General features: G+C 48.1%; 1 non-coding gene across 1 annotated transcript; it reads left to right on the forward strand.

Annotated features, from left to right (window-relative positions):
* Positions 1-4,907: 4,907 nt before the first annotated feature.
* LOC131753883 (U6 spliceosomal RNA) lies at positions 4,908-5,014 on the forward strand. The gene has a single exon (XR_009334952.1). It is a non-coding gene; the product is annotated as a U6 spliceosomal RNA (small nuclear RNA).
* Positions 5,015-12,860: the final 7,846 nt, after the last annotated feature.

Raw genomic sequence — 12,860 nt, forward strand, 5'->3', positions numbered from 1 at the left:
TTCATTGCGGTGGGTGGGCTTCTCATTGCAGTGGCTTCTCTTGTTGCGGAGCACGGGCTCTAGGTGCACGGGCTTCAGTAGTTGTGGCTCGTGGGCTCTAGAGCACAGGCTCAGTAGTTGTGGCGCACGGGCTTAGTGGCTCCACGGCACATGGGATCTTTCCAGACCACGGCTTGAACCCATGTTCCCTGCATTGGCAGGTGGATTCTTAACACTTGCGCCACCAGGGAAGCCCTTACTTTTGTCTTCTTATTAGAGAAAAACTAAAGATGTTTTGTTCATTGGACAGGTCTTTTATCCCACTGAGGAAAGAAATTAGTTTCTAGACTGTGTTCTTAAATTTGCCAATCAGGAAATGCTGGTATGATAAATAGTTCATAATTAACTTCTTCTTGTTTTACACTGTTTTTTTTAAGGTTTTAAAACTAAGGTTAAAAATTGTATTAAAATATATAATTAAAAATTAATAAGGAAAACACTACTGTATGCAAGTTAAAAGAAGGTAAAAGCAATGGAAATGTACTTTTGTGAGGGAAAAGAAAGTAATTTTGTCCTAAAGCTGGTTATTTCTAAATAGTAAAGAAAATAAAGCACAAATTAATATGGATATAGAAAGTTGTAGAATGTTTGCGGGGCGGGGTGGGGGAGATCTTTAGAAGGGAATTCTAGGGACTTCCTTGGTGGTCCAGTGGTTAAGAATCCACCTTCCAGGGCTTCCCTGGTGGCTCAGTGGTTGAGAGTCTGCCTGCCGATGCAAGGGACACGGGTTCATGTCCCGGTCCAGGAGGGTCCCACATGCTGCGGAGCAGCTGGGCCCTTGAGCCATGGCTGCTGAACCTGCGTGTCCGGAGCCTGTGCTCCTCAATGGGAGAGGCCACAACAGTGAGAGGCCCATGTACTACAAAAAAAGTAATCCACCTTCCAATGCAGGGGACGCAGGTTCTATCCCTGGTCGGGGAAATAAGATCCCACACGCCGCAGAGCAACTAAGTCCATGCGTTCTGGAGCCCCCGCACCACAACTAAAGAGGAGCCCACACACCGCAATGAAGAACCCGCGCACCGCAACAAAAGATCCTGCATGCCGCAACAAAGATCCTGTGTGCCGCAACTAAGACCAGATGCAGCCAAATAATTAATTAGTTTTTTAAATAAATAAATAAAGGAATTCTACGGTGGTCAGGACTAAGATTAGATTGAATTTGAGTAAATGAATTTTGTTATTAAAAATAAGTCGGGGGCTTCCCTGGTGGCACAGTGGTTGAGAATCTGCCTGCTAATTCAGGGGACACGGGTTCAAGCCCTGGTCTGGGAGGATCCCACATGCCGCGGAGCAACTAGGCCTGTGAGCCACAACTACTGAGCCTGCGCGTCTGGAGCCTGTGCTCCGCAACGGGAGAGGCTGTGACAGTGATAGCAGATTGATATTCTAAGAAAACGCGCACCGCGATGAAGAGTGGCCCCCGCTTGCCGCAGCTTGAGAAAGTCCTCGCACAGAAACGAAGACCCAACACAGCAAAAATGAATAAATAAAATTAATAAACTCCTATCCCCAACATCTTCTTTAAAAAAAAAAAAAAAAAAAAAAAAAAAAGCTTGTGGTGGGAATTCCCTGGCGGTTCAGTGGTTAGGACTCAGCACTCTCACTTCTGGGGCCGTGGGTTCAATCCCTTGTTGGGGAACTAAGACTCCTCAAGCTGTGCGGCAAGAAAAAGAAAAAAAAAAAAGGCTGAAGCAAAAATGGAGTATGATTTTCTCTTTAAGAGAACAAAGTTTTCTTAAAATATCAATCTGCTTTTGATAGCAGATTGTAAGGTTCCTTTACCTTTTAATTACTCTATTGTAACTTTATGTATTTGCCTTTGAAATCTTTGTCACTTGGTTAAGTGCATAAGTATTGTTTCACAGAGACCTACAATCCTATTTGACCAAGGGTTTTTAAAGCCTTTTTGATATATATATATATATATTTTTTTTTTTTTTTTTTTTTTTTGGTGGTACGCGGGCCTCTCACTGTTGTGGCCTCTCCCATTGCGGAGCACAGGCTCCGGACGCGCAGGCTCAGCGGCCATGGCTCATGGGCCCAGCCACTCTGCGGCACGTGGGATCTTCCCGGACCGGGACACGAACCCGTGTCCCCTGCATTGGCAGGCAGACTCTCAACCACTGCACCACCAGGGAAGCCCAAATATTGGGTTTTTATACCTGATGAGTCTTCTAACATAATTCATCTTAAGATACATATGAAGAATCAGATTTCAGCTCTGAAGAATCCTCTTCCCAATTTAGGGGAGATACTAGGAAAATGGTATGGTTTAGCAGGATCATTGCTTAAACCTTTACTAATGACATTGTCACTGTTATTGTCAATTTTGATTACAGTTTGTATAACATAGAAAGTGATAGTTTCTTGGGACTTCCCTGGGGGTCCACTAGCTAAGACTCAGGACTCCCAATGCAAGGGGCCCGGGTTTGATCCCTGGTCAGGGAACTAGATCCCGCATGCATGCCGCAACTGAGAGTTTGCATGCTGCAACTAAGACCCGGAGCAGGCTAAATAAATAAATATTTTAAAAAAATAAAGTGATAGTTTCTTGCCTTTCGGTCTGTGTATCACCTACTTCTATTAAGATGATATCTAAACAGCCTGAAACTATTGCTCACACCTATAGTTCTCTATAAATTAATGAACATGCACAATGCACATGCAAGGTAAAATTGGCATAAGTCCTATTGGACAAATTGGAATTCACCATTAGTCCTTGCCAAATATCTTACTAGTGCAACCCCTAAAGGGAAAGAAAGAACTGGGTTTACTAAGACCCAACATTGAGGGACATGATGGACTCAGGGCAGGTAAGCAGCCACCCTGATATTGAGGGACCAAATATTTGACCACCTAATGCTTGCTATCAAAAGGTTAATGATCAAAAGGGGGAAATTGATGAAATAAAATTCATATTTTATGGCAAGGCAAGAAGAATTTAAACATAAAAATTTTCTCTGCCTGTTTGGGTTTCCTCCCTCCCCCATAGTGTGCATTGTGCATCTGCATTAACCAGACCTCCTTAGTAGATAACATTCCTTCTTAATCTTGTAAAGGTCGAAATGATCCACCACATTCTTAACTTCTTAGGAGATAAGCTTCCTTCTTAATCCTGTAAGGGGTCACGAAGACCCACTACTCACTTTGAACATGCAGATCTGAATTGTGTAAACTGTCAATATGTCCTTTGACATATAAACCTTTCTCTCAAAAAAACTTACATAAGTGTGCTTTGACGTCTAACAGACAGAACAGTCCTCAGAGCTTTATGAAAGACTGTCTCCCAGGTTATAATCCTCTGGTTGGTTCAAATAAAATTTTCCATCTGTTTCTTAGACTGACTGTTGATTAATTTTTTTCATTGACAGAAGTTATTTTGATAACTGACAACAATGCAAAAGTAATTCTTGTCTACACACAAGCAAATGAACCTGTCCAGTGAGTGTTTGTGTTAATATGCTCAGGTTGTCACAACAAAGTACCACAGACTGGGTGGTTTAAACAACAGAAGTTTATTTTCACAGCTCTGGAGGCTGGAAGTTCCAGGTCAAGCTGAGCAGGGTGGGTTTCTTCTGAGGCCTCTCCTTGGTAAGTGGATGGCTCTCTACACACACATCTCTCTGTCTCTTTGACTGAACAAATATCCTCTTCTTAAAAGAACACCAGTCAGATTGGATTAGGACCCACCCTAATGGCCACATTTTTTTTAGTTTTAACCTAATCATCTCTTTCAAAGTCCTGTCTCCAAATACAGCCAGTCACATTCTGAGGTGCTGGGGAGTCAGGGCTTCACCATGTTAATATAGGGGGAGACACAGTTCAGCCCCTCCACCCAGAAAGCCCAGTTGTGTGTCTGCTTTTTGCACATTCACATCACCGTTCCTACTCTCTATGTGTGTCTGTCATTGGGCTTCTCCCCTGAGTGGGTCCTAACACCTGCCTGGGCCCCTGCCTGTGGGATAAGTAGACTCTTTTATATGTGCTCCTCTGTCTATATGAGCCACAATTCACCTTGGGAAGCTGTTCCTTTACTACCCACTGGTTAACCGTAAGTCCCAGGAAACCAAGTTTGTATGTCAGGCAGGGCTTTTCTGGTGATATCCTAACAGTGGCTTCTCTTCCAGGGTGTGTGACTGAATGTCATTTGCAGACACCATCTCTAGGCAGCTCAGCTCCTCTACCAGCCTTCTTCACTGTTCTGCTTTGATTGTATTTTTGCTTATGGTTACCTACGTCTGAACGTTCTCTTACTTAACTGTTTATGTGACACGTGTGTGGGTGCCTGCTGTGTGCCAGGTGCTTCTCTAGGCCCTGGGGACTCAGGCCCTGTCCTCCTGGAGCACACCTTCTAGTGCGGAAGGGCGGCAACAGACGACCCTCCCCCAGCATCAGGTGATTACAGGTGAGGAACAACAGGGAGCAGAGTGAGAGATGGTCCTGTTTCCAGCAGGGTGGCGAGGGCCAGTCCCTCCGAAGGGCTGGTGTTCATCGAGCGGAGCCTAAGCAGAGAGCAAGCATGCCAGGCAGAAAGAGGCAGGTGCCAGGGCCCCCGGCAGCACAAGCCTGAGAGTCTGAACAATGCCCAGGAGGTCAGATGCTGGCTGAGGGGCCGTGGAGCCAGGTAAGGACCCTGGGTTTAACCCTAAATGCGACTGTCAGCCCCCAGAGGGCTGGCTGGTTCGACTTAAGCTCTGCTGTGTGGAGACAGGCAGACAGGAGGGGTCAGGAGAGCCGGTGAGGGCTGTGCGGTCAGGGTCCTGCAGAAGGGTGACAGTGGCAGGGGAGGAAGTGACAGGCGGTCATCCCGGGAGCACGTTTTGAAGCTTGGGGTGTGAGGCAAAGACAAGACTCAGGGACGACTTGTGCTCGCTCTGGCAGCACATATACGAAAACTGAAACGATACAGAGAAGATTAGCGTGGCCTCTGCACGAAGATGACACGCAAATTCGTGAAGTGTTCCATATATTGGAGGGAATATAGCCAATGTTTTGTAATAACTATAAATGGAAAGTAACCTTTGAAATTGTATGAAAGGGGCTTCCCTGGTGGCGCAGTGGTTGGGAGTCCACCTGCCGATGCAGGGGACACGGGTTCGAGCCCTGGTCCGGGGGGGATCCCACATGCCGCGGAGCAGCTAGGCCTGTGCACCACAGCTGCTGAGGCCCACGCGCCTAGAGTCCGTGCTCCGCAACAAGGGAAGCTACCACAGTGAAAGGCCCATGCGCCGCGGCGAGGAGTGGCCCCCGCTCGTCGCAGCTGGAAAGGGCTCGTGCACAGCAGTGAAGACCCAACGCAGCCAAAAATAAATAAATAATTTATTTAAAAATAAAATAAAATTGTATAAAAATAAAAATCACTATAAATTTTTTTTTTAAACACACTACTGGACAGTGGATTAATGCAAAAGTGGAAAACAGTGACCCATGGACCAAATCTGACCCACCACTTGCGCCAGTTCCAATAAAGTTTTTTTTTTTTTTTTTTTAGTAAATTTATTTACTATTTATTTATTTATTTTTGGCTGCGTTGGGTCTTCGTTGCTGCCTGTGGGCTTTCTCTAGTTGCGGCGAGCGGGGGTTGCTCTTCGTTGTGGTGCGCGGGCTTCTCATTGCGGTGGCTTCTCTTGCTGCGGAGCACGGCCTCTAGGCGCGCGGGCTTCAGTAGTTATGGCTCGTGGGCTCTAGAGCGCAGGCTCAGCAGTTGTGGCGCAGGGGCTTAGTTGCTCCGTGGCACGTAGGATCTTCCCAGACCAGGACCCAAACCTGTGTCCCCTGCATTGGCAGGCAGATTCTTAACCCCTGCGTCACCAGGGGAGTCTGCCAATAAAGTTTTCTTGGTTTTTTTTAACATTTTTATTGGAGTATAATTGCTTTATAATGGTGTGTTAGTTTCTGCTTTACAACAAAGTGAATCAGTTACATATATACATATATCCCCATCCCCAATAAAGTTTTATTGGAACACTAAAAAAAAAAAAAAACAAAACAGGGATGACTCAAGTTTGGACCAGAGCAGCACCTTTGACGGAGATGTTCTTTCCCAAGTCCAGAAAGCCTGGGGCAGGAATTGGGCCATACTGGGTGCCTTATGTTTTGAGATGCCACCTGGAAAGCCCAGAGGAAACAACGGCTGTAGGTTCTGGAGTCAAGGGCACAGGGATGACATTTAAAGGCACGGCAACAAGGTGTCTCGGAGTGGAAGCAGGGAGACCGAGGCCCAGACTCAGCTTGGCATCGCAGCTGTGAAGCCAGGAAAAGGGGAGAAGCCGGGAGAGTCAGGGGTGAAGGTGGGGTCCACATGCCAACCCCAGGGCTTGAGTGTGTGTACGTGTGGGGGGGTGCGCAGACCCGGAGCAAGGTGAAGGTCCCGGGCAACCTGATCCCCAGTCATGGAGCAAAGGGGACAAACGACCCCTGGAGGGTCTGCCTCAGTGCCCACCGTGCCCCTGCCGGGGGATCTAGCTCCTCCCACAGGGGTTGGGCTCCCCGACTCTGTGGTTGCGGGGGATGGCATGTGCCGCCCTCTCCCTGGGGCGGGAGCTGTCCCCAATCCCCTCTCCCCCCCGGGGTCAGGGAGCTGTCCCAGACCCTCTCCCTGGAGTGAAGGCTCCTCCGCTGGTCAAGCCTTGGCAGACTGGGAGGTGGGTTTGGAGGACCTGGGCAGGGCCATCAGTTCTCATCAGGGTCACCCCAACCCCTGCCTTTATCTGTTTTACTTCTCAAAACTTGTCTCTTGGACCCCCAGGGATCCCTCGTACCCTCTTTTCTCTCTCTCTTCCCATCCACACCCTTGCTAGAGCCGTTCCCTGCACCCAGCGCAGGGGTGCTCGCGGTCAGAACCCCTCCCGGGGCACTTATAAAATATGAGGCCCCGTCCCAACCCAGACAGCGGGATCCCGGTGGGGGAGGCGTGTCTGGGACTTGGAAGCTCGTGGCTGGTCCCAATGCACCCACAGCCCCATCTACTTGCTCCCTGCCCACCCGGCACTCGTACCCGTCTTCCGGAGCAGGGCTCTCAAGGCCAGCCCTGGTCTAGAGCCTCACCTGGAACTTGGAAATGCACACTTGCCAGACGGCCTGACTCAGAAACCCGGGGGTGGACCCCGACAATCTATGCTCCGATGCCCCCGCAGGGGGACAATGACGCAAGCACAAGCGTGAGAACCACGGGCCTAGAACAGGGGCCGGCAAACCGTGACTCAAGGGCCAAGTGTGGCCCAGCTGTCCCTGCAGATGAAGCGTCACGGGGACAGCCACGTCCACACACTTCTGTGCGGTCCGCCGGTGGCCACGTGGTGGCTGGCCTTCCGGTGGCAGAAGGGGAGCCCCCTCCCCTCAGGCCACCCACTGGGGCAGGCTTCTGTCCCTGGTCGCCACCTCCGCCCTCACGGGTCTCAAGCAGCGGTCCGAGGGCCCGGCCTCTGCAGACAGACACGTGGGGACTCCACGGGGGGCAGAGCAGCCGCGGGTCCTGAAGGTGCGGTGGGCGCCGGGGAGGCAGCCCCCCACCCGGTCCTCTGGGAAAAGCACGCCCCCCTCGCCTGAGGCCCTGGCAGGCACCGGGGGGCCACGGGCGCCCTCAGCTTCTGCCCCTTTAGCAAACCCATCCGAGGGGCCAGGCATTGCGGGACACCCTCCCGAACGCGAGTCCTTGGGCCTGGGACGCCCCTGTGTGTCTCGTGAGACCCCTGAGGCTCCGAGAGGCCCCGTGGCCTGCGGACAGCGCGCGGGGGCGGCAGCCCCTGTAGGGAGGGCAGCACCGGCTCCGATGGCTGCAGTGGAGACTCGGGCGGCAATGATGACACAAGGTGATTTTTAAGGCAAGGAAAGAAAAATTTAACATACAATTTTCTCTGCTGTTGGCCCCCTTGAGCGCGCCCTGTGCGCCTGCATCACACGCTAACCAGACGTGTCCCCCGCCACTGGCGCCAGCAAGGCGACTCCTTGGGAGATAACATTGCTTTCTCGATCCCGGGAGGGGTCACGATGACCCACCACTCCCCTTGCTGGACTCTGTAAAGTGTCCACGTGTTACCGTGACGTATAACCCTTTGTCTCAAAAACATACACAGCTGTGCTTTGACCTCTAAGGGGAGGGATGGTCCTCAGAGCTTCTGAAAGCCTGTCCCCCGTGTTGGAATCCTCATGTTGGCTCCAATAAAATGTTCCATGTTTTCTTACTTTGACTGTGGATTCATGTTTTTGCCAACAGGAGGCTCGAGAACAGAGCGGGGAGAAGAGCCGCACCTGGGACTCGGGGAGGGGCGCCCGAGAAGCCCTCCCGATGGGGGCTGGGGGCCGAGGAGATAAGTGGGGAGGGCACCCTCGGCTAAGCCCAAACGGCCCCCCGAGCTCGGGGCCCCGCGCGGGCCCTCTCCCCGAGGAAGGGCTGCAGCCCACACACCCACCGTCACACGCTCCGGCCTGAGCCTGGTCCCTGGGGGCACCCAGCCCCGGGGAGGGTGGCAGCGGGCTCGGCTCCCTGGCAGGGCCGCCCAGGCCGCTGGTGACTGCGCACCGGACTCGGGCCTTGCCTCTCGCCGCCTCGGGGCGCTCTGAGCTGTCACAGGGCCACTGCTCCCGGGAGAAAGGGCAGGCGGCGGAGGATGAGGGCCCCGGGCACCAGGCTGAGCCTTTCTGAGCCGCGCAGAGGGTGGTGTCAGGGCTGCAGGGCCGGCCCCTGCGGGGACGCGGGGGGTGGCTTGCAGAGAGATGCGACTCTTCCTTTAAACTTCACTTTAAAAAACTTTAAAAAACTTTAAAACTTTAAAAAAACTTTAAAACTTTTGTGCATCAAAGGACACAATAAACAAAGTGAAGAGCAACCTACAGAATCAAAGACAATATTTGCAAATCATGTACCTGATAAGGGGTTAATAGAATATATAAAGGATTCGTACAAATCAACAAAAGTCAATAACTCACTTTAAAAATGAACAAAGGACTTGGATGGACACTTCTCCAGATTATATACAAATGACCAATAAGCACCTGAACAGATGCTCAACGTGACTAATCGTCAGAGAAATGCAAAGAAAACCACAAAGAGATGCCACCTTATACCCAAGAGTGTGGCTGGTGTAAAAACAACAACAACAGAAAACAACAAATAGTGGTGAGAAGGTAGAGAAATTGGAAGCTCTGGGCTCTGCTGGCAGGGTTTTAAAATGGCGCGGGCACTACGGAAAGCGGCATGGAGGGTTTTCCAAAGATTAGAACTAGAGCTACCATGTGATCCATCAATCCCACTTCTGGGTATTCATCCAAAAGAATTCAAAGCAGTGTCTTGAGGACATCTTTGCACACCCATGCTCACAGCAGCACTATTCACAATAGCCAAGAGGTGGGAGCCTCCGAAGTGTCCACAGATGGATGGACGGAAAAGCCTGATGTCCACCCACACAGTGGACCATTACTCAGCCTTAAAAAGGAAGTCAGTTCTGGCACAGGCCGCAACGCAGCTGAGTCTTGAGAACATTACGCTAAATGGAATAAGCCAGTCACAAAAAGACAAATACTGCCTAAACCTACTTACGAGACGTAAGAGAGAAAGCAGGGTGGTGGGTGTGTCAGGACCTGAAGGAGCGGGGGGGGGGGGTGCTCTTCAGGGGGGACAGAAGTTCAGATTCACAAGATGATAAAGTCCTGGAGACGGGTTTCACAGCAACGTAAATATACTTAACATTTTGTAACGGTAATCGTTTTGCGTTTTTACTACAATAAAATGAATAGGCAAGGATAGACTAGGATAAAATTTTCGCAAAACATACACCTGACACAGCACTTATATCCTGAATAAAGAACTCCTACAACTCAGTAATAAAAACACCAACCCCCCCAAACGAGGCATAAGACTTGAGCAAATACTTCACGGAGGAAGACACAGGTAAAATGTAATACAAAGAACAATTAATAAGAGGGGATTAACTACTTTAGTTTAGTGGGGTAGACGGACTTCTAAAGACTACAGGAGGAGAAGGCTCAAAGCAGCCACCACTTCGGAAAGTTTGGTCGCTCCTGATGAAGTCAAACCACCATCTGCTCTACGACCCAGTAATCCCACCAGTCCTAGGTATTTATCCAAGAGACGTGAAGACGTATCTGTAAGGACCTGTTCACAGCAGCTTTATTCGTAATAGGCCCAAAGTGAAAACAATCCACATGCCAGTCCATAAGAGAATGGAGAAACTGGTGTTTTCGTACAATGGATAATAAAAGAACACGTTATTGATTTATACAACAACATGAATGAATCTCAAAAATATTATGTTGAGCAAAAAGCAGCCTGACCAAAAGAGTACACGCCGCTGTAGGATTCCCCTTATATGAACTGCTACAACAGTCAGAACTACTCTACAGTGAAGGAGATCAGAACGGTGCTTGCTGTGCACGTGGAAACTTCAGTGCCGATGGAAACATTCTGTTCTCTTAGTAGAGCTGTGGCTGCAGGAATTCATCAGCATTCGCTGAACTATGACTCAGATCCATACACTCCCTGTATGTAAACTATGCCTCAGTTTTTAGAAAAGACAGAAATAACCGCTGATTTAGAGCTACATGAAAAAAGGAGAGAACATAGAAAGACCGGGCAATATCTTTTTGTTTTATGCTCTCCCAAATCAAGTTATTTTGTAATAAGCCTAAGCAACCAATAATAGACAAACAATAAAACTTACCTAACGCTCCATATTGTTTATAAAAATGCTTCCACAAAGTTGGAAGAAGTTCTGCTTTCTGGTCATAATTTCTCATCAGTACTTCCAATTTCTTTTTCATTTATGAGGTAGTCCCTCCCATTACCAGTTTGCAAGCTAACATTCAGAAAAGCTTCAAAAGCATTGCCTATGAAGACTGACAGCCGCTGAGGCAAAACCTGTAGTTCTAGGAGAAAAGGGGCCAGAGGGGGCCGTGCTGCCATTCTGATGTTTCTCGACTTGCGAGGAAAAAACTGTTCCCCACACTGGAATTGGTTTCCTGAAAACCAAGTATAAGTAGCTCATTATGAAATGTAATTTAAGCAAGAAAATATTATGTAAGAGATAACACGCCTCTGTCTAATTGCAGGTCTTCAAAAGCAAAGTCTAATTTAAGATTCCGCTGAAGTCTTTGCCTATCATCTTTCAACATTATACTACTTCTCTGAGGTTATAATACCATTTTTCTCTTTTGCTTAAAAAAAAATCTTTTCCAGTTAATGCTCTAAAACTATTGTTCCAATTCAAAAGCAAATCCAGGGAATAACCCATAACATGACAGAAAGCAAAGCACTATATTCTGCAGCGCTTCCTCACGTGGTATTGAATTGCACTCTCTCAGCCATTGTTCTCTAGTTTCTAGGCAGTCTTAACTTGCCTTCGGGGACTGGATCAGATCCATCTTTTGCATTCCTTCATGTACAAAGTAACTTCATGGTGGAGAGAGAAGATGCTTTTAGTAGAAGATGCTTTACTCACTTGGATTCTGGCAATTTGGATACTGTCTATGCTTCTAAAAGGAAGCCTGGACTTTTCAGAGTGAGAAGCAGGTGGTCAAGAGTTACTTTGAATTCAGCCAAGTCAGAATGTATAGGCTGGAAGCAAATATCCATGACTGCACTGAATCTAGACGATATCCATTTGCCTTGGTCTCTTCTTGCGATTTTTAATAGTCTTCCTGTAACTGAGCACTTTGTTGTTTGAACGTGTATTCTTTTACTTTTTAAGTTCTTTTTTTTCAAGTATATATTGTATCAAACAGGAACTATGTTCGGCTGCTCGTAACACAGACCAAAAATAACAGAGAGCTTAAAAAGTTAATTTCCCTCTCAAGATAAAAGAAGTCTAGAGGTAGGCAGTCCAGGGCTAGTGGGATGGCTGTGGTTGACAGGAACCCAGATTCTGCCATTGTATGTGGGTGGTCTCCACTATCAAGGTCATATCAAGGTTGAAGATGGCTGCTGAAGCACCAGCCATCAGGTCTGTGTTCCAGGAGAGCAGCAGGAATAAATCTAAAAGGGCCCATCCCAGATGACAGAGGTCATTATATAGAATGTATCCTTCCACATTTTTCTCTGTGCTCTTAGTCCCTTCCAGACAAGCATAAGCACAAATACACACACGTGTACATGTAACGTGGTTACTTATTTTTAGAATGAGATAATATGCACATTTCCTCACCTCTCTGTTCCCACTCGCCCTTCCTTGTGGGATTCCTTCAGGGAGCAGCTCTAATTCTCAGCTCACTCTTCATACAGCTGCAAATGTTCCCTAACGGCGGCGGCCGGATCTTTTTAAAAGCGCTGTATCGTTTTAAAAGTTGCTGAAGTGGAGGTGGAAGGGAAAAAATACATATACTGCTGGTAAAAATGAAGTGTTTTAGCTTCTTTGGAAATCAATCTGGCAACGTCCGTGAAAATTGAAAACAGGCCCCTCCTTTAACTTTGATCTGTCAGGACAGCTGTACAGTGTAAGGCAGAAGAGAAGCGGTGCCCAGCCGTCAACGCCAGGAATAGTTGCAGCTGTGTGATACGGCACTTTAGAGAATCTTGCCCACCAGTCTGTGGGTATAAAGCTCACTGGTTTCTATTTCCCTTACTCCTAAGGAATTTGAGCATTTTCATGTTTCTGGCCATTAAGACTTGCTCTTCTCTAGACCTTCTATTCATCTAATTGTTGTTTTTGTGTTTGTTGCTCTTTCCTGATGGGTTTTTTTTAAGGTTTTCGCATCGTATATATTAGCCCTCTGTCACCCCCATCACAGATATTTTCCATTCTACCCGTTGACTGGTTAGGGTGTCTTTTGCCATACAACGTTTTTCAGCGTTAATCAAATATGTT

The sequence above is a fragment of the Kogia breviceps genome, chromosome 3 (genome assembly GCF_026419965.1).
Source record: "Kogia breviceps isolate mKogBre1 chromosome 3, mKogBre1 haplotype 1, whole genome shotgun sequence".
In the NCBI taxonomy this organism is placed as follows: Eukaryota; Metazoa; Chordata; class Mammalia; order Artiodactyla; family Physeteridae; genus Kogia; species Kogia breviceps.